General features: G+C 41.7%; 1 long non-coding RNA gene across 1 annotated transcript in view; it reads right to left on the bottom strand.

Moving 5' to 3' along the window:
* LOC132395107 (uncharacterized) overlaps window positions 1-26,034 on the bottom strand; it is a 40,419-nt gene extending 14,385 nt beyond the window's left edge. Inside the window, exon 1 of the long non-coding RNA XR_009512533.1 lies at window positions 25,750-26,034. This is a non-coding gene — a long non-coding RNA (uncharacterized LOC132395107). The remainder of the gene's footprint in view (window positions 1-25,749) is intronic.
* Window positions 26,035-26,712: the final 678 nt, after the last annotated feature.

Genomic DNA, 26,712 nt, shown 5'->3' with positions numbered 1-26,712 from the left:
TCTCAAACATATTTTTTCTTATTATAATGTTACCTCTTCAAATATTGACCCTCTTTCCTTCTATCTATATAAGTCCTGTAAGACTAACTTTCTTTGTGACTATCTTAAGTAAAGGTCCATGAAATGCTCATTTTTGACCCAATGAACAATTGAAATAACTTTATTATTAGTTTTGTGAATGGCCTTGCTACATAAAAAGGAGATTTGAGCTTTTATCACAGGAACAACCTGGAATCTGATTTTTTTTGGACAGGAAAACTATGGACAAGTGGAAAAGTCTTCATTGCCACAAGACATGGAAAAGAAGGGGAAGAAAAATATTCAATTAATCAGAACTTTCACAATTAGAACACCTCATTTTTCTCTCATTCCCTGTGTTAATGAAAAGAATTCTGTATTTCTGTTGTGCACTGACATCCGAAGTCTTTCATCCCTGGTTATTATTGTAATGAATCTCCCTTTCACTCTCTCCATTGTTTTGACATTTCTTTTAAATTAAATCACAGAACACTAAAGATAGCAGCGAAAAATATCAGCAGTGCCTTGAAAAAATGTAATAAAACAGCACAGAACTCTTTTCTCAAAGGACTGTTGTTGTGAAATTTTATAGTGCATGAATCCTAAGGCATTATGTGCATATGTTTAGCCTAGTGAAAGTGTTGTGCTGGTCTGGTTTGCAGCTGCTAGGAGGCATGGAGAGAGAAAGGCCTGGAGTGATTTGGGAGAGTGGGGGTCATGGTAGATAGAGTGAGGTGGGAGGTGTGGAAATTGGGGTACTTTGATAGGCTGAGGATTACATTGCTCTTGCTGACTGGGGGCAAGTGGTGGAATGTAGCGGAGAAGCATACTTCTGGCGAGAGAGCAAAGAAACAATTCCAAGTGAGGTTGGAGGTGACATCGGATGCGTATAAATTCTGGCAGGGTTTTCAGGACATTACTTCCTACAAAGTGAAACCCAATAGCACGAATGGCAGCTTTGCTTCACTACCAGATAAACTCAATGCTTTCTATGTCCACTTTGAAGGGGAAAACATAACTACAGCTGTGAAGATCTGAAAACTGGTAATTGATGCACTATCAATAACCCCAAAAGACTGGAAGTAGAGTAAATACTGAAAGGGTTCTATTAGCAGTAAAATGGAGCACGTCCATGCCGGATGACTGCCCTGGACTGTGGGAGGAGCAGTGACACAATCACCTTTATCCAGGGATCTGTGGGAGGAGCCACAGGAGCAGTCAGCAGAGGGGCGTGTCCAAACAGATATACATGGTTTACCACAATAAGGCTCTGAAAACCTGCCAACCAACTGGCAGGAGTATTCAAGGACATTTTCAAACTCTCACTGCTACAGTCGGAAGTTCCCACCTACTTCGAAAAGGCGACAATTATACCACTGCCGAAGAAGAGTAGTGTGAGTTGCCTTAATGACTATCGACCAGTAGCACACATCTATGGTGATGAAATATCTGAGAGGTTGGTCATGGTTTGAATGAACTCTGGCTTCAGCAAAGACCAGGACCCACTGCAATTTGCTGAATGCCACCATAGGTCCATGGTAGATGCTATCTCAGTGGCTCTTCGCATAGCCTTATATCATTTGTGCAATGCAAACACCTATGAGGGGTGATTGATAAATTTGTGACCTATGGTAGAAGGAGTCAATTTTAGAAAACCTAGCACATTTATTTTTCAACGTAGTCCCCTCCTACACTTACACACTTAGTCCAGCGGTTGTGTAGCATACAGAAAGTGTCCACAGATGTGTGATTGATAGTTTCGTGGCCTAAGGTAGGAGATGAGTTATACAGTTCTCGTTACATGCACATTCAGGTCAACTTTCAATCACCCCTGATGAGTTATTAACTTCAAACTTTCTGCATTAACACTCAAAGAGTTGAACTGTATGTGTACGTAATGAGAGCTGTATAACTCATCTCGTTCTACCTTAGGCCACAAACTGACACTTTCCGGAGGTCCAAGATCCATGTGCTCCACGACCGCTGGACTAAGTGTGTAAATGTAGGAGGGGACTATGTTGAAAAATAAATGTGCTAGGTTTTCTAAAATTGACTCCTTCTACCCTAGGCCATGAACTTATCAATCACCCCTCCTATGTCAGGGTTCTGTTTGTTGCTGCTGATCTAACCATTGTTGATAGAATCTCAGATAGAGATGAGAGGCCGTACAGGAGTGAGATATACCAGCTAGTTGAGTGGTGTTGCAGCAATAACCTTGCACTCAAAATCAGTAAGACGAAAGAGCTGATTGTACACTTAAGGAAGGGTAAGACAAGGGAGCACAAGCCAATCCTCATAGAGGGGTCAGAAGTGAAGAAAGTGGGCAATTGCAAGTTCCTGGCTGTCAAGATCTCTGAGGATCTAACTTGATCTCAACATGCCAATGCAACTATGAAGAAGAAAAGACAGCAGCTATGGAGTTTGAAGAGAATGGTTTGTCACCTAAAACAAAAACTTCAAAAGATGTACTGTGGAGAGTATTCAGGCAGGCTACATCATTGTCTGCGTATATGTGTGTGTGTGTGTGTGTGGGGGGGGGGGGGCTACTGCACAGGACCAAAAGAAGCTAAAGAAATTTGTAAAATTAGTCAGCCCCATCTTGGGTACTAGCCTCCATAGTATCCAAGACATCTTCAAGGAGTGGTGCCTTAGAACGATGACATCCATTATTAAGGACCCTTGTCACCCAGGGCATTCCCTCATCAGGATGGAGGTACAGAAGTCTGAAGGCACACACTCAGTGATTCAGGAACAGCTTCTTCCCCTCTGCCATCCGATTTCTAAATGGACACTGAATCCATGAACACTACCTCATGTTTTTAAAAATATATATTACTTCTGTTTTTGCGCTATTTTAAATTTATTTAATATACATATATATACTTACCGTAATTCATTTAATTTGTTTTCTTTTTCTTTCTATATTGTCATGTATTGCATTGAACTGCTGCTGCTAAGTTAACAAATTTCACGACATATGCCGGTGATAATAAACCTGATTCTATAATACAATGATGCATCAGAAACATGGAAAGAAAATGTGATAACTCCAAGATTTTCATTAACAGTAATATGATTTACAGAGATTGTTCTAAATAACACCCATAGTTATGAAACACATGAGAATTTCTAGCCCACATTAATAGAATAACTAATTTAGTTTAATTGGTCTAAATATCACACTTTATCATGTTAACCTGCAGATAGTGATAGGCCATAACATGACCTGCTATCAGGGTGCTCTGGAGTTCAGAATTCAATTCTGGCGTCATTCTGTAAGGAGTCTCTTTACAACCTCCCTGTGGAATGTGTGGGTTCTCCCTAGGTGCTCCAGTTCCCCCCCCCCACCCCACAGTCTGACGACGTACCGGGTAGGTTAATTGGTCATTGTAAATTATCCTCCGATTAGGCCAGGGTTATAGGGTTAATCAGGGTTGTGAAATTGCTGGTGTGGCGTGTTTTATAGGCCCCAAAAGGCCTAATCTGCTCTGTATTGCTAAATATAATATAAATATAAGCAAAATGGGTTATGTTGAAGATGTAACCTATATATTGGATAATAGTTGCTCTTTATCTGTGCAGAGAGAAGCTCCAAATAAATGAACTTGGCTTTTCTCAACATGTTGGCTGCTTTACAACCTGTGACATCATAACCACAAATTTTAATCCAAAGAAATTCCTCCAGCATGATCTTGAAGCCTTACTAAAAATTTCAGTTGACCTGCGAGCTTGGATTATTTACTGACAGGTAGTAATGCCAACTCTCAGTGCTTTCTCCACCCGTGAAGATCTCATACTTTCTTTCTGTGCCGTGACAGACAACTTTTGCTTTAAGATGCGATGGGGCCAAGAAACTGCCACCTGCACACTCCTCTGCTGTTGTGGTGATCTCTTCAATGCCCACAGCTGTGGTGCCTTCATTTGATTTGGCAGCTCTGCAAATGTGTCTTTTAATTAACTGTTAATTTTCGTTAGATATGCCTGCCTTTCCAAAGCCCTGTTGTATTTTTACAATGCGTATTCAGGGACTGAAAGGGGGCCATAGTCATGGTGATGTCAAGTGTAACTGTGTAGAGTGGCTGAGTTGTTCATCGCTGGCAGCATTTTCTTAACCAGTACATTGAAGTACTTGGGGTTAAATGCAGGGTGCATCTTAATAAAATGACTTTGGCCAAGTCTTTTCCCTTCTATTTTGCGTATGTTTGCCTGCCAGTTGGCAACCCATGTGAACAGACTGCAGACTCACCTATGGTTTCCGACATAGCTCCTTGTATTGGCACAGGGTCTCTCAGAGACCAACGCTGCCTGGGATCCCTCGTCTTTGCAGCATTAACACTTCATGCAAAGAGTGCATCCTTCGTGCTTTTATGTATTTTGAGTCACATGTTCGGCTTCAGATCAGGACAACCCCAAACAATGAGTCAGGGGTAGTGGGGAATTAAATTTGAAGGACAGTCTGATGACTGAAACCTCCTCTGTTGTTCTCCAGAACAAAATGGGGAAGTAAGGTGGAAATTAGTTTGAATCACCTCACTTTCTAATTTAAGGTACAGTATCATGCTGAGGAACTTGCTAGCAGGTTTAATGTATTAGAATAAAGATTGGCAATTTTGGCTGATTTTATAGCCTGAAGACACTTAGTGAATTGTAACACCTAGGATACACTCAGATACTGTAATTCAGGGGACTGATAATCAAACTTGGCACCCTGAGGGTTTACAAGACACTATAATCAGGATCCTGCGAGTTCCTGATCTATAAAGACACAGTATTAATTGGAGAAACATGGAGAAACCAAAACAGTGTGTTTAGAATATTTGAGGTTTTTCCTGGACTGTGCAAATGCACACAATTTACACGTATAATGAGATATGTCATAAGGTGTCACTACACTTATTTACATGCACAACAATGCTTTTCCAATTTGAATGAAAAAAGAGTAAAATTGGCTTTATAATGTTTATAAAAATAAGATGTTTTAAAAACACTTTCATCTTTGTAACCACAAGGAAGGAGAGGAGGCTGCCCACGAGTGGAAAAGGCTGAGGTACCCAGACCTGTTAGCTGAGTGCAAGAAAGCTGGCTGGAGGGCCAACACCCACCTTGTGGAGGTAGGATGCCAGGGCTTCGTTTGCACATCAATGACAAAGTTCTTTTGTGGCATGGCAGTGACCGGAGTGAGGATCAAGAGGGCCACCTGAGAGCTGGCTGAGGAGGCAGAAAAGGGCAGCTTTTGGCTGTGTCTGAGGAGGAAGGACAGAAATTGGGGAGACTGACTAACCCCAGTGGAAGCTGCAAGATGTGACAGGGAGATGACCTGCTACTGTTCCACCACTAGGAAATCTACCAGAGCTAAGGGAGTGAAACACCGATGAGCAGTGGTCCCTGCGGATGACCCTGCAGCTGACCTATGGGCACGGTTGGAGTTGCCGCAGGCAATTGACTTTTTTTTCCCAAATTTCACTCGGAGATTCAGCTGAACTAGGCTCAGTCACATCTAGAGTCTTCTGAGCTTCAGTACACCTAAGAGGTGAACCCTGCCATGAACTGTGGTGTCAGACTGAAACTCAGGAGAAAATCAGTGAGTGAATGTTTTTATAGTATGTCCTGATCCGCCTTGCATGACTTCTATCTCTGGTCCCCTTTTCATCGTATGTTTTAGTCTCTCAGCTTCTCCTCATGAGGGCGGATGGCAAATAATGTATACATCAATTTTATTTCACAGATTGTTTAAATTGGAATGACCAAAATTGAGGACGTTATTCCTAAGGAAGACCAGTCAAGATTTGCAAAAAACTGACTTGGTACTTGGCGAATTGTCAATGTGCTTTTTCTTTGTCCTTTAATGAAGTTATGGGATCATTGAATATATTTGTGCATTACTCTGAAAACTTTAACTTAGTAGTGCCCACACAACATACAGTCTTTCAATTTAACTTTAACTCTGTGAACCCTTCTTTCTCTAATACAGTTGGTATATTTATGTCGTCAACTACAACGATTATTAATCCCTGGACATTGTGAAGAACTGAAAATAGGATTGAACCTAGAGGCTTTCAATCCCTTGCTAGGCGGTGTTTTCAAATTCAGCACGTTTTATCAATAAAACTTTGCTAAACTTCTGAATATACGTATCTCTGCGCAAATCCGGCAGTCAACAACAGCATTAATATCTATCCATGTTCACTTTGGTATGCTGATTATTAAGTGCACACTTTAAAACTTTTTCATTATTATTACTTATGGTATATATCCTGTTTAAGGTCTGCTCTTCATGCTTCAATAGTGTACCAATCTCTTCCTTTTGTTCTATGTTTACAAGTCATGGCATTTCATTGAGAACCTCTTTTGGGAATATTATTCTGGCTTGCAGTCTAGGGTTGAGCCTTATACACTGAGGCTGTTTCTCTTTTTTTCAACTGAAACAATTGCAAATAATTTACATTTTTACCCACCAATCTTACTTCTCATGCCAAACTCGTGTATCTTTCCTGTTCATGAAGACAATTAACAATGATATTAAGCACTAGTTGAAATTCCTTCGCACGTTTGGAAGCTATCTCCTTTGATGTAGCAATCACAACACACACTCAGACACTAAAATTTCTAAATTTAGTCATTAGGTTGGACTTACTCAGCTGTTAACACTGTACACAAATTTGTCCCACTGAGCTTAGTTCAGGAAAGTGCCAACACTGTAGTGTTGAGACATATTCTTCAACCCAGCTATATAATCAGCAATGGTCTCACTTGACTTTCAGTTTCTGGTTCCAGTTTTGTAGTTATGATCTCCAAAGGTGCCGGATTAAAGTGATTCTGTAATCTCTTTATCACCTCGGTGAGTGAAACATCTTAGTCTAGTATGGTGCCAGGAGAATTGCCAAAGTCACACTTTTGCAGTTACCTGATGACCACAAACACCTTTTTATTTTTCCTGCGGTCAAGTTTCAATTTAAGTCCTTAATTTCAAGTTTGCACTTTGAAGTTACTATGACTAAATTTGGATTTTCTGTCTCATGCTGGCACTAAGAACAGCTTCAAATCTTCCCCACCCTCCATTCAAAAACCGAGCACTTCTCTGGATGTTTTGATATACATGTGACAAATAAAGCGAGTCTTTCATCCTTAATGTGTATGCCTCTAGAGGTTCCTAGACTATAGCAATATACATGTAGTGTACAGAGAAATGAATGGAGACTTGAAAAGTTTGCCTGCGATTTTGATGTTCTTCTCAGTATGCTAGATGCATATTTTGGCTACTAGCTAGACCTACTTTGCAACAGAGTCATTAAGGAAAATATGGGCACAAGAAAATCTTCAGGCGCTGCAAATCCACACAAAATTCTGGACAAGCTCAGCAGGTCAGGCAGCATCTGTGAAAAACTGTAAACGGTCGATGCTTCGGGCCGAGACACTTCTTCAGGATTGGAAAGGGAGAGGGAAGTGGGGGGAAGGGAAAGAGGCCAGCTGGAAAGTGATAGGTGAAGTCAGGTGGGTGGTAAAGGTGAAGGGCAGGAGAAGAAAGAACCTTATGGGAGAGGAGAGTGGATAATAGGAGAAAGGCACTCATGTAAAAGGTAGGTGTGAAGAAGTGAAAAGTCAGAGTGTGGAATAGAGGAAGGTGAGATGGAATTTGTTCACTGGAAGGAGAAATTGATATTCATGCCATCATATTGGAAGTTACCTTCAAAACATGGAAATATGGTTACCTCAACTGATCAGCATATTCAGGTACTTCCTGCAAGGATTTTTGATTGACCTCATGTTAGGAGATTCAGGTTTTTTATGGATCAGAACCTGAGCACATGAGAAATGAAACGAACAGGTCATTCATCAGCCATGAAGTGAAATCACAAATGGTCCAATCCTTGAGCTCCTCTGCACTCCGACTCCCTGAAACAAGCCCCAGATATACTCAGGGACTCACCACACATGTCTCTCAGGGGCAGGTAACTTCAATAATTCACTGGCATTATGAAAGGATTTAAAAAAGTCCTCTTCAGTATTGATCTTAATTGGCTATTCCAAGATACAGAGATTATGAGCCCCCCCCCACCAACCACCCCAGATTGACTTCCCCTACTGAGGAAGTCTCCTCCTTGGGCCTATTCTTTCGAATCACCTCAGAATCTTATTGCTAATGCTAATCATTCAGCCTACATCAATTACCACTAATAGCTGACTATACTAGTTAAATAAACATAAGACAATAATGGATATTTTGGATTAGAAAAACTGTTGATATATCATTATCAATTTCTATAACACTGCCTTTTGGCTTTCTGCAGTTCTATTCACGTGGTAACCTTGACAATGACTACAAGCAGGATGATTAATCTGCTGATCATGGAATCTGTCTCCAAACCTGCCGATGAGCTTCCTTTTGAGGATCACCAATCATCACCTCAAATTTGGAACCCCGAAGAATTCAATGTGAGATAATGTGATCAAGTTCTTCTTGAGTCTAGCCTCATGGCTCTTTCTACTGGGAGGCCAACGGCTTTGGTTTACTCAGTCAGTGATGAGAATAGTATTGGCAGCCAGTAAGCTTCTCAGAGCAGCAACAAGGACGATCCTTCTGTGAGTCTCAAAGACAAAACTGAGCACTCACTGTGGCCCACATCTGCTGACGTCATGGAGTGTGGAACATTGTATGTGTGAACCTGCTCGTAAATGGACAATAGGATATCCGTTTGAAATGCTGCACGTTGGATGAGCTGCAAACTAAGGTGACGTCTGTCTTTTAAGGAGAATGTAAAAAAGTCAGCACTTTGAACAATAGCACTGAAGTTTTATTCTTATTTACAGTACTGAGCAAAAATTTTAGGCACATACATATAGCAAGGGTGCCTAAGACTTTAGTACAGTACTGAAGTAAAAGTCTAAGTATTGCACTGCACTGCTGCGGTTACTGCAAAAGAAAACAAATTTCATGACATATTTGAGTGATGATGAACAAGATTCTGATATGGGTCTCTATTGTGCGCTGAGAATGGGAAGGGGGCAGAGAGGGGGAATCATGGTTGGGAAAAGAGGAAGGGAGAGGGGATGGAGCAGGAAATAGCAGATAAGCATTCTGTAAGGATCAATAAACCAGTTGTTTGGAATCAAATGACCTTGCCTAGTGGCTCAGGGCTGGGTGTGTCTGCACCCGTGGCATCCCCACCACTAGCACTTCGTCCCACACCTTCCCATGGCACTCCACCCTCACCATTACCAGCACTGTTCACTCCGGCCAGGTTTACAAACTCGCTCTCTACTCCACATCGACAAGTACAGTACTGAGCAACAGTCTTAGGCGCCCTAGCTATATATATGTGCCTACGAATTTTGCACGGTACGAAAGTCCTTCTGGCCCAAAGAGCTGCACTGCACTGTAACCAACCTACTTAACACTAGTCTAATCACAGGATAACTTACACTAACCATTAACCAACTGACTGGTATATCTTTAGACTGTGGGAGGAAACCGGAGCTGTCAGAGGAATCTCGTGTGTTCACAGGGAGGATGTACAAACTGCATATAGACAGCACTGGAACTGAACTCCAAACTCTGATGCCCCGAGCCATTATGGCATTGTGTTAACTGTAATGCCACTGTGGCTCTCACTGGCATCCTTGGCAAATATGTGGTCCCCTAACTACAGCAGACTACCCCAACATCACCAACTGGCTATGTGAATCACCAAATGTGAATCATGCTTCATGCTAAAATGGCTGGCATGATTCCTGCTATGCAGAAGCGACCAAATCAAAAGAATGCAATGCTGCTTGTGACACGCCGTGATAATGCAAGGTGCTGCATTTGCATGCTCTTCAAAACAGAAGTTAGGAAACGTTTCTAACTCAAAGGCAGTGGAAGTTTGAAATAGATGTGAAAATAGCAGTTGATCCAGTCAATGGTTGATCTTAAATTTGAGCCTGATAAATAACAAGGTATATGACATTACAATTTAATGGGGTTTGACTACAGATATGTCACAATCTCATGGCAGAACAAGCACAAGGTGCTAAATAGGCAGCTTCTGTATATATGGTCCAAATCTTTCGTTCTCGAGTTATCTGAAGCAACTCCTCCCAAAGAATCTTAGTCAGGCCTGATTTGCTGTAAGCGGGAGTTTTTATGTATCTGTGTTACTGGAATTATAATTAGAACCACTTCACTGAATTTGATGTGAAGATAATGGTAGAGGCCAAAATAAAATTGGATTAAGTCTTCCCTATAAATCAGCATAGATTCGGATACACATTGAGGCATTGATAGCTTGACGGACAGATATTGAGGAACTGGGTGTTTAAGAACTGAGGGTGTTTGAAAGTGAATACATCCAATCTTTTGCAAGACAAAAATACAAATCAGACAGTAGGCAGATTTGTTTGGAACCAGGCAGTTAAATGTGCGGGAGCCCCAGAGGCTTTCCCATAGTGCATCTTCAGCCATTCACAAGCTAATGTGATAATTTGTTTTAGAGCAAGCCTGAAGGAAATTTATTGCAGTGTGCGATGGCTACAGGCAAATACTAATAAAATGCTTTTTGCTGCAATTTGTTTAATTGGCCACAGAAGAAAAGCTCACATGTTAACTTCAGATGCTTTGCCCAGTCCACAGCTGTTCACAACATGCAGCCCTCAATTCTCACAATCCACAAGCATAAATGTTACACCATTAATTTAATGATCAAAATATGCATTTTTGGTTTAACTGTTTGGAAATTGTAGAGATGATAGTTAAGCCAGAGACAAATAAAAACAAGACCTGCTCTTTTTTTTTACAGTATGACTCATCAAAAGGATGTGAAGAAATAAAGAACAAGAATAGAATTAACCATTAAGGCAAAATATCTTAAAGGAAATTATCAATCAAGATTTGATATTAAGCTGTGTAGGGCAGATGACCAAAAACTTAGACACTGGTAGGTTTTAAATGTAGCCCTGAGAGATGAAAGCAGAGAAGTGGTGCAATTTAGAGGGGGAGTCCCAGAACTTGAAGTATTGAGAACCAAAAACATGGGTGTTAGTGTGGAGTTATTAACCTTGGGGATGACCATTAGGTTAAAGTTAGGGAAGCAAAGATACCTCAGGGTATTACGTTATAGAGAATATTACAGAAAGAGGGAGTGGCTACCTTATGTACAGATAATACTGTACCTAATTTCTCTTAATGTACATACAATCAATCTATGTATATAAGTTAATCTTATGTGTTTATATTTATTGTGTTCTAATGTTTATTTTGTTTTTAAGCTGCATCAGATGTGGAGTGACTATCATTTTGTTCTCCTTTACGTTTGTGCACTGAAGAATGACAATACTTCAATCTTGAATTTTGGTGATGTGTGGGAGAGATGTGAAAACAAAAGTAAGAATTCTAGGAATCAAAAGTAAGTATCAGAATTTGTGATAGGGACAGAAAGAAAATAGCTTTAGTGCCCTTGTGTTTAGTTGGAGGAAGTTTCTGATCTTCTAGATCTGGATGTTGGATAAGGAGATAGCAATGGTAAAAAAATAAACAGGAGAGGTGGTGGTGAAGTGGACATTAGAGCCAGGGCTGTGATTTCATTGCACCTGTGCATGCATGAACTTGTATATATAATTATAAACTTGACATTGACATACTGAAGCTGAAGATGTAGGTGAACATATTGTTAAGAATTTCAAACTTATTTTCATCTGTCTGCACATATATATAACTAAATGAAATATTTTTCCTCTGTACCCTGGTACATCCACAAAACATATATCATACACAGCACATTCAACAAAAAATACCAAAAATAAGATATAACATATAATTCAAGATGCTTGTAGTCAGCAGCAAAGGCAAGCAGAGAACTGTAAACAGTAAACATCTCACTGTCCTAGTGACGGGACCTCAGTGCTGGCAGGGTACTCTTTAATCTCACAGCCTGAAGGAAGAAGCTGTTACCTAGTCTGCCAGTCCTGGTTCAGATGCTCCTGTACCTCCCTCAGTGATAGGGAGGAGGTGGGGTTTTCTTCAGGATGGGCAGGGGATCAGCAGAGAGAATGGTGTGGAGCAGCCTTTGCTGATGATTCTCTCCTTGTGACTGAAAGGAAAGCCATTGAACCATCTGAGTGTGGGGGATGTTGACAGGTTCAAACCCGTGAAAGGGTGGAGGCAGGCTGAGCAGAAGGAAGTCACCAAACGCTGGGCTTTTTTCCCCAAACAGATAAACCAGTTCCATAAAGCCACACAATGTCCCTCACAATACATCTCACAACAGATTACAGTTCAGTGTAAGATATTAATGTGATGCAAGTTTGTGGATTCAGATCAACTGTTAACATTTAATTTAATTGGGTTAAGGGATTTAACATTCAGAAAAATATGAATATTCTTTTTTACCTGCATGGACAGAAATAACTTTCCAGAGGAGCACTACACATTCTAAATCTCAGTTGCAGTGTGATTTTGGGAGGACTGTTGAGGAAGTTTCCATGTGCTTCCTTAGAGGGACTGTGCACCTTTGCCAAGAGAGAATTACAGGAGGGTAACCGGGCACCAAGAAAAGGAAGGAAAAGAATAACCCCATTAAATGAAAAATCACTGTATTGATTGATTTATCTATCTATCTATCTATCTATCTATCTATCTATCTATCTATCTATCTATCTATCTATCTATCTATCTATCTATCTATCTATCTATCTATCTATCTATTTATTTATTATATCTATCTATCTATCCATCCATCCATCCATCCTTTTTAGGAAATTGAACAACAGATATCACTTAAGCAGTTGATTTTTTTGCCAGGTGCATGGATCAATCAGTTTTCACATGATTCACCAGAATGGTGTACAATTGTGTGATAGGCAGGTAAAATGGTGGAATGAATACAGAACTTAGTGCTTCCAATTCAGAAAACGTTCTGGAAACAGACAACTCCTCTTCATTTAATATTTGGGAAGCAGGGCTCGGGCTTTGAAGTTGTTTCCACTTTACTCAGAGGGACAGAGTAGGAGTGATTGAGTGTAAAGTGTGTTGCAATGTTCAACAAAATTTTAGTGAGCCAATTTTCTTGACCATTGAATGAAAACTAGTCCATGTGCACTTTTGGTTGTTTCACACTCCCATCATTTTGTGTGTGTTCCTTTGCAGATTTTCTTGTGTTTGTGATACTACTCCACTGCAAAGTCTCTTCGAGGGATGCCTACTTTGAAACAGTTTAAATCTGTCCTTCGACAGGAATTCAGTAAAACCCACTCTCGCTACTCGCCCTCTCTGATCTCTGTTATCCTCTGACTCTTCAATCATGTGTTCACCCCAGACCCACAACTTCCTGGGAGCTTGTCTCCTATCAGATTCTTTCTTCTCCAGTTCTTGACCTTTCCCACCCACCTGGCTTCACCTATCACTTTCCAGCTAGCCTCTTTCCCCTCCTGCCCCCCAACCTTTTTATTCAGGCATCTTCCCCCTTCCCTTCCAGTCCTGAAGAAGTGTCTTAGCCTGAAGTGTTGACTGTTTACTCTTTTTCATAGATGTTGCCTGACCTGCTGAGTTCCTCCAGCATTTTGTGTGTGTTGCTTCGGATTTTCGGGATCTGCAGACTTACTTGTGTTCATGAATTTTACAACCTCTTTTCTCACAGAATGTCAGGCTGGCATAACATTAAACACAACGGAGTAATCTCAATGTGAGATCAAATCATTGTAGTCTGCCAGTTTAATTCAGTGTTCACTTCAAGGCAAGACTTAGCACCAGATCAAAGCAGTGCACCAAATAAGCAGAGACGTGTACATCACGTGCCTGCTCACTCACACCACATGTACACTGATTGTCTTTATGTATTTAAACATCAGTTGTTTTTAACCGATTAAATCTAAGCCAATCAGTGGAGCCTTCAGAGAAGCACATGATCAGACGGGTGGCCAGGTGGCTTCATCGCTTCCCTGTTAGGAATAGGACTTATTGGCTCTTTGGGTCCTGTACACTGTTATTATGTACATGAGGTCACATGAAGCCAGAACTCATTGGTCTAGGTTCAATTCAGTGATAATTCACAAGCACATAACGAATATTAACCTCTTCACAGCTGATGGCCTGAGCTTTGCAAAACATATAGACAGCCTATCAGTGTACATCTGCAGACGTTTTCCAAAGAAATAGGACAATTTGAACTTTACATTGTATTGTTTCTTCTGCTGCTTTGAACAGCAATCAGGTGAATGACGCGATGGAATTATATGCACAGCTTGCACTGACCCTCTCATGTTATACCATTGTAATCCTCAAAGCACTTTAACCACATATGGCATACCCAGTGCTGTGAATTGACGATTATACCACAAAGGTCTCACCATGTGCAAGGCTTCATTTGCTTTGAATAAGTTCTATGCTGAGAAATACGGATTCTTGTAGGGTGCAAAATCATTTGCCTTGCAGACGTGTCAATGTTCTTGTAAGGTCTGCACTTTTGGGAACGTTTTTTAGCTCTGGACCTCAACTCACTGGAATTCAGAAGAATGAGGGGTGATCTCATTGAAACCTATTGAATATTGAAAGGTCTCAACAGAGTGGATGTAGAGAGAATGTTTTCTATGGTTGGAGAGTCTAAGACCCAAGGACACAGCCTCAGAACGGAGGGGCATCCTTTTAGAATGGAGGTGAGGAGGAATTTCTTTAGCCAGAGTGTGGCGAATCTGTGGAATTGTGGAGGCCGGGTTGTTGGGTGTAGTTAAGGAAGAGATTGATAGGTTCTTGATTGGACATGGCATCAAAGATGATGGGGAGAAGGACGGGGAATGGCGCTGAAGAGGGGAAAAACGGATCAACGATGATTGAATGGTGGAGCAGACGCATAGGTCACCTTGCCCTAATTCTGTTCCTATGTTTTATGCTCTTTCGGTCTTACCAACAACAACATAATTGGAAGGTGGGAGGAAACTAGAGTACCTGGGGAAGTAATAAACTCCACAGAGACCGTACCGGGGGATTGAACCTGTTTACTGTATTGTGAGGCAGCAGTTCTACTAGCAGTAACACTTGTATGTACCATGGCATCATCTATGAGCAGGCTCTTGTTTCTATTGAGGCAGAAATACTCTTGTGAACAACAGAATTGAAAGCTGCATAGTCAAGATCCAAACGCATACTTGGGCTGGCATGGACAAGTTGGGCTGAAGGGCCTATATTGCATGCTGTGTGGCTCTATAATGTAAGGCATGTGTCGTGGCAACTCGAACAAACCAAAGCCGCTGCAGGCGACCTACGGTGGGTTGTAATCCTTGTATGACGCGCCAATCCAATAATACTGTTCCAAAAAGTTGAACAACTGTATTTAATCCTTTATTTGCAACTAACTGGACTTACACTCTTGAAGTATTGGACTTAAATGTCCTAATTCAGTGGTCAGCAAAAAGATAACACCCAGCAATTTGCAGAACCAATCTTCCCAGAACGAAGCACAAACATGTAACTTATTTCCCTCATTTAACCACGTCCCCCGACCCATGTGACTAACTACCATAATAAACGTAATAAACTCGCAACACAGATTACAATGCAAATTGAAAACACACCCTCCTACATCATGGTTACGGAGGTGATAGCCCTAGATAAATATTATGAACTAAAGGTCAAGCTTTTAAATTCAGAGACATATGTTTTTGAAATTCTGAGATGTGTGATTATTGGTGTGGACTGCAGTTTATATCGATCTCCTTTTGCTGTGTTTGCTTTCTTGCTGTCAATTGACGGGTAGGCGCTATGTTACTTTTTAGAGTGAGGGAGGGTTTGGGGATTTAAGATCTGATGATCTTGTTGGTGGTTTTCCGTTAGATTTTTGTATGCGAGAGAGTTGGGAGTTTGATGTTATTGTTGCTATTTTTTTTGCATGGAGGAGCTTGAGGGTTAAGGGTTTGAAGTTTTAGCTGACAGTTTTGTTTCTTGTTCTTTTTCATGTGGGGGGGGGAGGACTGATGACTTTTCCTTCAACAAATTTCATGATTTTTCTGTACTTTCATGGCTACCTTGAGAAGACGAATCTCAGAGTTGCACTCTGCGTACACACTTCGATAATAAAATGAACCTTTGAACCTTTGAGTGTCCTGACGAAGGGTCTCGGCCCGAAACGTCGACAGTGCTTCTCCCTATAGATGCTGCCTGGCCTGTTGTGTTCCACCAGCACTTTGTGTGAGTTCTTTGAACCTTTGAATGTTTAAATGTTGAGCACAATAATCTCAACATTATTGTGAGATAATGTTGTCTCACATTTGGCAAAGTTGGACCAGCAGGTTTTTTGTTACATATACATGGAGCAAGACTGACAACGGAGTAGCCTGATTAAATGTTTTTACTGAGTCATGTTAGTACATTCTGGGAAACCTACAGTGCGGGAGCGATGAACTTGGCCTGAGGGGACAGAAGCATGCACGCCTGAAAGCCTGCAGACAAACCGAGAGCCCTCCATGCGCAGGGGGCCCAATGGAGTCATTGCCGGTGGCACGTGCCCTTGCCATATTTTCACGATTGATCTGATATAGTGCAGTTTTGTGACTTATTAGATGTTTTCCCTAATAATACGCAAGCATGCTTGTAGTTCACTTCAGTTACATCTTACATGGTAATTTAAGAAACTTTCTACTAAACCCAGTGGGCTGAAAGGGACTGGGAAATACGTGAGCACCCCAGACCCTGGCTCCAATTGCAGCTCCATGCACACTCCTGACCCTTCCTGATCCACACTGGAACATCTGATCTATTTACCCACCTGGATCTTGACCTCCCATGGTCGGGGCCACCAGTTCTGCTCACACACCCACTTACACGCTGGAACCCTGGCTCACGTTCTGGGTGGATGGGTAAAACGGACTTTGGGCCATGGGAATTTCCCAACCATCAGATGGTGGAATATTGGAGTTTGTAGTATGGAAGAGCAATGGGTGTATGAAATAACTTTGAACTGCCTTTTAATGTTTATTGTTGAAATGCTGCCTCACCGTTAAAGCTTTCAGAGTACAGCGAATGTCTACGCTCACTAATAAAAGCGTGCTGGGACAATAGCAAATAGCAATTTGCCCTGGCCCATTGTCATCACTGCAGAACAGCACAAACAGATGTGCCATTTTAAGGAGTTAGTTTTCCACCCTCTTTATAGTGTTTATGTTTTGTTGTAATCAAAGTAACACATCATGTTCCTCTTCTCTTGCTTCCTTGATCCCCTGTGTTCATTTCAATAGTCCCTGGTTTGATCAGAATTGGGAATGATTTTTCTTATTGTCGGCCTAACAGATTGGTTCACTGCTGCTGACTACCGCATGAGTTAATCCATTAACAGAGACATTAATAAAACCTCAGGTGCATAAAAGTGGGCTGGCTTGTGGGCAGAGGGTTTGATTTGGTCAGATTAATCTTTGCTAACCTGTTTCAGAAGAGCAGTAAGCTTGTTTTGGGTGGTAGGGAGAGAGAAATTCTCTATCAGAATTGAATGAAATAGACATTCAGATTCAGATTAAGATTTATTTGTCACATGTATATCGGAGCATGCGGTGAAATGTGTCGTTTGAGATCACAACCAGCACATTGCGCTGGGGGCAGCCCGCAGGTGTTGCTACACATTCTGACACACCAGTGTTCCGTGCTTACAATGGTCAGCGGGACAACACAGAACACAACAAACCAACACAACAAGCAACAAATAACAACGGCAAAACAAGCCCCTTTCCTCTCTCCACCCACTCAAACACAGTCCACCAACTCCATGACTGCCCCCCCCCGGTCTCCAGGATTCAGCCACTGGGGCTTCAGTTCCTGGTTTTGATCTTTGGTATCGACCCCCCCCCCCCAGACTAACTGATGATGGGGCTTGAACCCCGGATGCTCCGAATGATGGGGTCTTGTGCCTCTTCATTCTTCCAGCTCACACGGATCTCCAATCCGGGGACCCACCAGCCTGCCATTCACAGATGTTCTTCGCCACCTGTCCACATCTCCAACCTTCGAGTGTGGAGCGGAAGCCTGGATTCCAGGTAGCCTTTGTCCAAACATACCTTTGCAATTGCCAGTTTAATACACACATTTATTTTAATTTTCTACTGTAATATTTATATTTTAAAGTATGCCTACTTAACCTTCTTGTTGCACTTCTGTTACATGCAATGTTGTAAGAGAGATGTGACTGCTTTCAATTCGTAGCTAACATTATGGAAACATGCAATTGGACAAATTAAGAGCAAGAATAGGCATCTTGGTTCATCAAGCTTGCTTGGAAATTTAATAAGATCATGGTTGATCTCAACTCCACACTCCTATCTACCCTTCCACCTCTTTGCTTATAAAGAATGAATCACTCGTGTAAAAGTATTCAGAGATCTTTCTTACACTGTCCTTGAAAATTTGCAAAGACCCTCTCTGCATTAAACTAGTGACCAGTTAGTTTTAAAAGGTGACCCCCAGTTCTAGAGAATGGACACCCAGGGGTTTCTTGCAAGAACTCCGGTTTCCTCCCACATTCCAAAAAGATTCCAAAAAGGATTAAGGTGTAAAAGTGCCACACCTGCCCCTACACCTCCTCCTTCACTACCATTCAGGGCCCTAAACAGTCCTTCCAGGTGAGGCGACACTTCACCTGTGAGTCTGTTGGGGTCATATACTGTGTTTGGTGCTCCCAGTGTGACCTTCTGAATATTGGTGGCACCCAATGTAGACTGGGAGATCACTTCGCCAAACATCTGCGCACTATCTCCCAGAACAAGTGGGATCTCCCAGTGGCCACCCACTTTAATTCCACTTCCCATTCCTATTCCAATATGTCTATCCATGGCCTTCTGCACTGTTGTGATGAGGCCACACTTGGGTTGGAGGAACAACAACTTATATTCTGTTTGGGTAGTCTCCAACCTAATGGTATCAGCATTGATTTCTCTAACTTCCAATAATGCCCCCTAATCCCCTCCCCTTTCTCAGCATTACCCAACCCTTTTCCCTCTCTCAGCTTATCTCCTTGCCTGCCCATTGCCTCCTTCTGGTGTTCCTCCCCCCCCCCCACCACCCCGGCTTCTTTCTTCCAGGGAATTTTGGCTCTTTCACCCATCAACTTCCCAGCTCTTTACTTCATCCCTCCCCCCTCAGGTTCACCTATCACCTTGTGTTTCTTTCTCCCCTCCCCTCACCTTTTGAATCTACTCCTCAGCTTTTTTCTCCAGTCCTGCTGATGGGTTTCGGCTTGAAATGTTGACTGTACTTTTCTCCATAGGTGCTGCCTGACCTGCTGCGTTCCTGCAGCATTTTGTGTGTGTTGCTTGGATTTCCAGCATCTGTCAATCCTCTCTTGTTTAGGATTAGTAAGTTGTGGGCAGGGTATGTTGATGCACGGTGACACCAATGGTGCATTTCACTGGATATTTCAATGTTTCAATCTAAACGTGACAAATAAAGCTAATCTTTATCACAAGACTATAAGGGATAAATAATGTGTGTAATGGGTGGTATGTGAGATATATTCAATGTACACATTAGCCTGGTAAGCCTTCCTTGAACTGCATCCAATGAATTAACATTTTTGCTTAAAGTATTTCAAATGTGCTGATAATAGAGAACCCCAACTCAGTTAAGAGATCTCTCTTTCAAGTTGTCTTGAAAAGTTGGCTAAGACATGCTCCCAATAATTAACTTTTGAGATGTGGCATAAATTTGAATATTACCATGGAAACTCTGAAATAATAATGGATAGTTGCAATACTCAATGTCAACTATGAGAGACTAAGCAGATTCTGATGGCCAACCTAGTTAGAGACTCAGTATTCTCCAACAATGCTACAGCCTGGTCCAAATTCTTTGGCAAGGTTGCTATGTTCCACTCCCAGAGAGAGACTTGCAGATTATTTCCTGACTGAGTGCAGCCCACCTGAGTACCAATTGACACTACACACTAGAAGAGCCTTGCTTTTTTTCAGATTTAGTCTGCTGGCTGAGACACCCCTCTTGACAAAATGCTTTTGGTCCATCCATCCTCACCACTCTCCGTGCAATCTCAGGTTAGCAATGGGATCATCTCAGCTCAGTTGTTGTTACAATTGGACAGCCCGTATGAGCTGACTTGTAAAAAGCCTCGAGAGCCTTTAATGGGATGAAGTCGCTTTGGCACACGTTCACCAATACAAGTCTTTGCTGTTGGGGGTTAGCTTCAGTTGTCAATATTTAACAGAGAAAACTGGACTGATATAATAGCATTAAGAAAAACAGGTCAGACTCTTGCTCTCTTTAGCAATAAACCAACGTCACACTTAATCAGCAGTTAGAGGAGAGATGTTTGTCTGAATATAAACATTGGCCCTACAGGCCCAGTGTAGATTATTTCATCCCTTTAATGGGCATTGGGAGTTTGTTACGGATGGCAAAGAATGAATCTCGTTTCAGAGTGAGAAAGCCTGCTTAACAACCGGCAGATTCCACCTGACTGTATGTGTACATTGCTCACTTTCATTGATTTACTAAGGTTGTAGTTTATACATCAGGGTCAGATGTTGATTAATACAAATTTGGAGCAAATTAATGACTGAAATCACTATCTGTCCGGAATGAGATATTAGGCAAAATAAAAGAAGATTAGACCTGTGGCAAACTGTAAACTAATGACCCGTACATATATTACAAAATGAAATATTCATTTAGTACTATAAGGACTGAGGATGCACAGCACACGTCGACTCAAATTAACCATCACTATGTCGACACTTACATGCAGATCAAACTCACTTAGTTATGCGTACAACTGACCATTTTGTTTTGTTTATAGAACTTTCAAGTCCAAGATGTTATTTTTGACGTATAAACTTGTAGCAAAAAATGTGAACTTCCGTGAGAATGTAAAATCAGGTGAAAAGGTGTCCACTGTACCACAGTCAGTTGTCTTAAGGATTAATCTTTAGACCCTAGTATGATGGAAGGCATTTCTCATTGAACCGAATGGGCTGTGTGGATCAGTGTGGAGGAACAGGGGAACCTTTGGGGTCCAAGTCAAGATCCTTCAGATTTTCCACCCAAATTGGTAGTGTGGTCAAGAAGGCGTGTGTTCCGAAACCCAAATTGAATAAATATCAGAAAGAATTTATAAAAATTGCATTGGCAGTAGCCAAAAAGGCTATTGCAGTTACTTGGAAATCGGATACATACTTAAGTATAGATCGTTGGAAGAAGGAAACTTATGGCTGTATTCCACTTGAAAAAATTTACTTACAATTTAAGAGATAAATATGAAACATTTTTGAAAATTTGGCGCCCTTATTTACAAAAGACAGGATTAAATATATAGGTGCTCCGAAGATGAAATAATTGGTTATTTGGGGAAATAAATTAATAAATATACTAAAGTTATTACGAACTCCATGGAGCATGTGGGGATCTTCCGATATCCAGGCATTCTTTCTTTCTTTCTTTTTTATATGGGGATGTTAGGGGGGAGGGATTAAGGGGAGCGGGGTAGGGTATATATATATTTTTTTTCTCTCATATATTTTCTTTTATTTCTGTAATTGTTTGAAAACTCAATAAAAAAAGTTTAAAAAAAAAGGTGTGTGTTGGACTTTATTAGTAAGGGGATTGAGTTCAAGAGCCACAAGGTAATGTTGCAGCTTTATAAAACTCTGTAGACACACTTGGGTAGTTCTGGCTACCTCTAGAGAGGGTACAGAGGAGATTTATCAGGAAGCTGCCAGGACTAGAGAGCATGTCTTATGCGGAATGGTTAAGCAAGCTAGTGCTTTCCTCTTTGGATCAAAGGAGGAAGACAGGCAACTCGACAGAGGTGTATAAGATCATGAGATGCATAGGCAGAGTTAACAGCCAGATCCTTTTTCCCAGGGTGACAATGGTCAATACTGGAGGGCATCCATTGAAGGTGAGTGGAGGAAGGGTTAGGAGAGATGTCAGAGGTAGGCTTTTTACACAGAGAGAGAGGGAGGTGACTGGAATGCACTACCTGGGATGCTGGTAGAGACTGATGCAATAGGGACATTTAAGGGACTCTTGGAGAGAGGCACATAGATATAAGAAAAAATGGAGGGTTATGTGCTGTGTAGATTATGTAGTAGGTTTATAGAGGTTGGCAATGAAGAGCCTGTACTGGGCTGCGCTGCTTTCTGGTCTGTGTAAGCCCAGCAGCCTGACTGCTTGTGCCATCCCCAATCACTACCTGTTCATTTAATGTGATGCCCTCAGTCTATGGGCAGCAAATCGAGGGAACATAAATAATCCTTGCCTACCAAGGACCTTTGCCAGCATCTTTCAACAACTCATGTCCTTTTGAACATATTTACTTCTCCAACGTTAACTTTGTCTCCAGCCTGAGGAAGCTTAGAAAACTGAAGAAGAAAAGCCAATCTAACATCTCAGAATATTCCGGCACCTGGGCTAAACCATAAACCACATGGAAACGTAATGTACGACTGAAAATTAAAAACAAGCCAGTGCTTCTATGTCGCCAACAAACACGTGTACTATGAATAGCCAAATCATAAACTACAAGATAGGCATCATGGCTCTGCACTCTGCCATGCCCAATACAGTTGACAGGTATTGACTACCAGAATGTCAATTTATATCTCACACCTGACTACTACATTAGGCAGGAATGAGCAAAAGAGTGCCTTGGCTTGATTATTCACTGGAGAATGTCAGAAAGATTTCAATATTTATGAAAAATATTTAAAAAGGCCTATTGTTCAGCTGTCATGTGCACAGCAAATAAACTGTCAGCACTTGTGACAAATGAAATAATAATTCAACCTGCATAATCCTTTAACATTTCCAAATATTCACTCAGATGTTACCAGCGATCCACAGTTCACATTTAATGCCACGTTGTGGAGGTGTAGGTGTCATGTTCTGGGCTTATTAAAATTCATTTACAGAAGTTGACATTGCTGGAAGAACAACTTTTATGGACTATGCCTCTGCATTTTCTTTGAAGTGTGGTGGCAAGCTTCCTTCTTGAAGCACTGCAGTGTTAAGAAAGGCAGTTGCAGGAGGTGAAATGGTGATTGTCATGATGTGTGCTGGAAATGTCAGAACCCATGTGTGGAGGACTCCACTGTAGAGACAGTGACCAAAGTTTATTCATAGGAATTCCAACAAACACTGGCTCGGCTGAGCGACACCGTGAGACTTAACATTCTCAAAACCAGGACCCCACAATTAGTGCTAATTGGGCGCCCACTTTAACAACTGGATGTCCGAGCCAATCAAAATAAATCCGATAACTTTAAATAGAAAGCACCAGGAGACTGCGTTACAAAGAGCAAGTCGCTTGAGAAAAAAATGCCAGGAGCTCTAAATGATTAATGACTCTCGTTAAACACCAATGAACTCCTTCAGGTGCTCTAAAAACCTTGGAGCCCAATGCTCTCCGGTGCCCTGCACAAGCCCAAAGAGCTCATTACAGGTGGTATCATTCCTACTGAGGATTGTGTGTATAGGTGAAGCTGCAGGCAATGGGTTTTTAATTTTCTCACATGGTATCCCTCAGGATTGTTTGATGTTTATGCTGATGAAGTGGTTATTAAGTCCAAACTGCTCTTAAGTAAGTAGGACCATTGGTCTGGAGATCACTCTATGGACCATGCATCAAACCAAGTTTTTGTGCTCGTGCATCAGTTTTACCAGAGGTACACTCTGATTAGCTTAGCTCACTTTTGTGGAGACATTAGAAATAATCAGGGTCACAGCTACACACAAGGTGCTAGAGGAATTCAGAATTAAGTGATGCGCCAACTTCAGACTAAGTCCCATAGAGCTGAATGAAGGTGAAAAGCCAATGTAAGCGGACCCTAGCCGGGTAATAGGAGCTGAGGTTGTGATCCACCAAGATCTGAATTAAAGAAAATATAGGCTCAAGGAGCTGAAAAATTCTGTTTTACATTCCTACATCCTAGATGAAGGCTCTCCACCAAACAGGTCTCCCTCCATAGATGTTGCCGGACCCTCTCAGTTCCTCCAGCATTTCACGCGCTGCTCCAGATTCCAGCAACTGCAGCCTCTTGTATCTCTAGAGTCACAACTACTCTTCATTCACATCACCTTCTCTCTCCCCTGGTTATGTCCTGCCCTCTCTTCCTGTTCCCAGACTCATCTTGCTGCCTGCTTCTCATACCCCTAGTATATCAATTCAAATCTGGTGGCTGCAATCTGGTGTCCCCTTACTACAGTCCACAAATCCATAAAGTAGTGCCCAGGCCCCAGAATACTGTGCCCTCCATTGACCTTACTGTTTATTTTTGACTTATAGATCAAAAATTTAGAGTCAAACTCACATATGTTTTACAACTTGACTGAAAAGCCAATAAACTAATCCATTTGGGTCAGGTTCAGCAGGGTGGGGGATTATCACCTAGGGTTCTGAGATCAGCAATGGACCATTCAGCCTCACTCTAAATCTATCCCACCAAACAGCGGATGAGTTGTGCCTGAGCTCCTGAGGACACAAACACTTGAGAGTAGGCACTAGGGGTGGGGGTGAAGGGGGAACAGAGGAGAGTGGGGGCAGAAGGTAGCATGGGAATTATTAACAGGCAAGTTATTATAACTCTCATGGGTAGCATTTACAGTCAAAATCCATTTAGGAATACATGATCAGGAGAGGAAAACATTTCAGGTGAGGGGTGCGGCCACGGAGAACTGTAGGACTGTGAATAGAATTCTTCAGCTCCTTGTGGCTGCCTATTCTTTCTTTCATTCAGATCTTGCTTCATCACAACCTCATCTGCTTTAAAATGTTGAGGATCCACTTACATCGGCTTTTTTTTACCCCAGTTCAAATCTATAGGCCCAGTATAAAATTTACTCATCACCCAATTCACTCTACGTTGTGTGAAGTGCTTCTAGTGTTTCATCCTAAGCAGTCAAGTGCTAATCTTACCAAAGTGTAAGTTATTTATCAATAAGTAACCCATGCAAATTACCTCCTAATTAGAATTTAGAACGTAAGAAAGTACAGTATAGAAACAGGCTCCTTGACCCAGAAGGTCTGTGCTGACTATTTTGCCAATCCAGACTAATCTACAGATGATTTACATGCCTTCATTCTATGGTCCTATCTAAATACCTTTTAAATTGATCTAATTTGGTCACTTTCCATGGTAGCTTGTTTCAGTCGCCTCCTACTTTGTGTAAAACCCTTCCTTATAAACCTTCCAACTTTCTCTCCCTCATCTTACACCTATACCCTTGTGCATTTGCCATTTCTACCCTGGGAGAAAGATTCTGCATTTATCATACAGTATATATACCTCTCAGAATTGTATATACTTATCTTGGGTCCCCCCCCTCAGCCTCCAACATTCCAGAGAAAACAGTCCACTAAGTCTCCTTATAGCCAATATTTTCTAATCCTGGTGAATCTCTTCTGTACCTTCTTCAAAGCCCCCACATTCATCCATCATCCAGTGACCAGCATTGCATCCAATACTCCAAATGTGCACAAGCTAAAGTCTTATACAGCAGCAACATGGCTTCCTGACTTTTATATTCAGCACCCACCCCCTGCCCCCAATGATAAAGGCAAGTATGCCCCAGTACACCTTCTTTGACACCCTTTCTACTTGGCCAGTCACTTGCAAAGTAAGAAGAAACAGTTTAAAACGCAACTGGTGTCGTTGTGACCTCATGTTGCAATGCACAGAGAACTCTGATTTAAAGCCAATCACTGCAAAGTGTATTGGATTAAGTTAGACCCAGGTTGTCTATGTTTGCTCTGCTAACAGAGTTTTTAAATTTACCTGAAAATTAACAGTACGAACACCAGATCAGTCACTGAGAGAGCAGATGAAAGGATTATCAGGTGAGAGGATTAGTGGATAATGGTGAAAATTGGCTGAACACAGCTGGTTGCTGAGGTGGCTGGCTAGTGCGACTTGACTTCACAGGTTGTTTACTCACTGGGCAGGAGGGAAATGTCACATGGTCTACGTGCACAACTTGCCAACTGTGAGTAAGCAGGCTGCCAGTTATGCTCCCTCATTTGAATGAGCTCTGCAATAAATTTTCCTTTAGCTCCAAGGATATTCCTCCCATACCATCCCCCTCCTACCCACCCCCATCCTCCTGAGGTGGTCAGGGCCTTGGAGTAGTTAGTGAGGCGGGGGGGGGGGGGGTGCTTCACTGCTCTACCCTGTGGTGTCCTGGGTCAGTGATCAGCGAAGATGTTAGTCACATCTCTGATTCTGAAACTTGCAAATGCCGAGCGTTCCCAGGCCACTGGGTCTGAGAAAAGGGGCGTGGCTCAGGATGAGAACCTAATCAGTTTTCAGGAAGAGGGAGTGCAGCTGCTTTGCAAGGGAAGGTGATTTATGTCACTTTGACTGCTCTTAACTCTAGTATATCCCGTAAGCAAAAATCTCTGCTCCACGGTAGAGCAGTTAAGATTATTATCAGCACACACCACCTATTGCAAAGACCTCAACAATAAATACACCCCATTAATTAACTGTGTTCTTGTCCAGAGCCTTGTCCTTTAGCCTGAGTGTATAAGGTTAATATTTAAACTCACTGTTTGAAAATAAAATATATTTATGCTGTAATGTTGATGATCTCAGGTTCTTTGCAACAAAATAAATGTTTTAAAAACAAAAAGGCTGGAAGAACTCAGCCAGTTAATCAGCATCTGTGGAAAGAAAAATAAGGTACTGTTTGTGGTCAGGGGCCTTTTCTCAATTCTAACTGGGGCTACATCCACACTAGAC

The sequence above is a fragment of the Hypanus sabinus genome, chromosome 6 (assembly GCF_030144855.1).
Source record: "Hypanus sabinus isolate sHypSab1 chromosome 6, sHypSab1.hap1, whole genome shotgun sequence".
Lineage (NCBI taxonomy): Eukaryota > Metazoa > Chordata > Chondrichthyes > Myliobatiformes > Dasyatidae > Hypanus > Hypanus sabinus.
The sequence above is the reverse complement of the archived record's forward strand: the minus strand, read 5'-3'. Positions and strand labels throughout refer to the sequence as shown.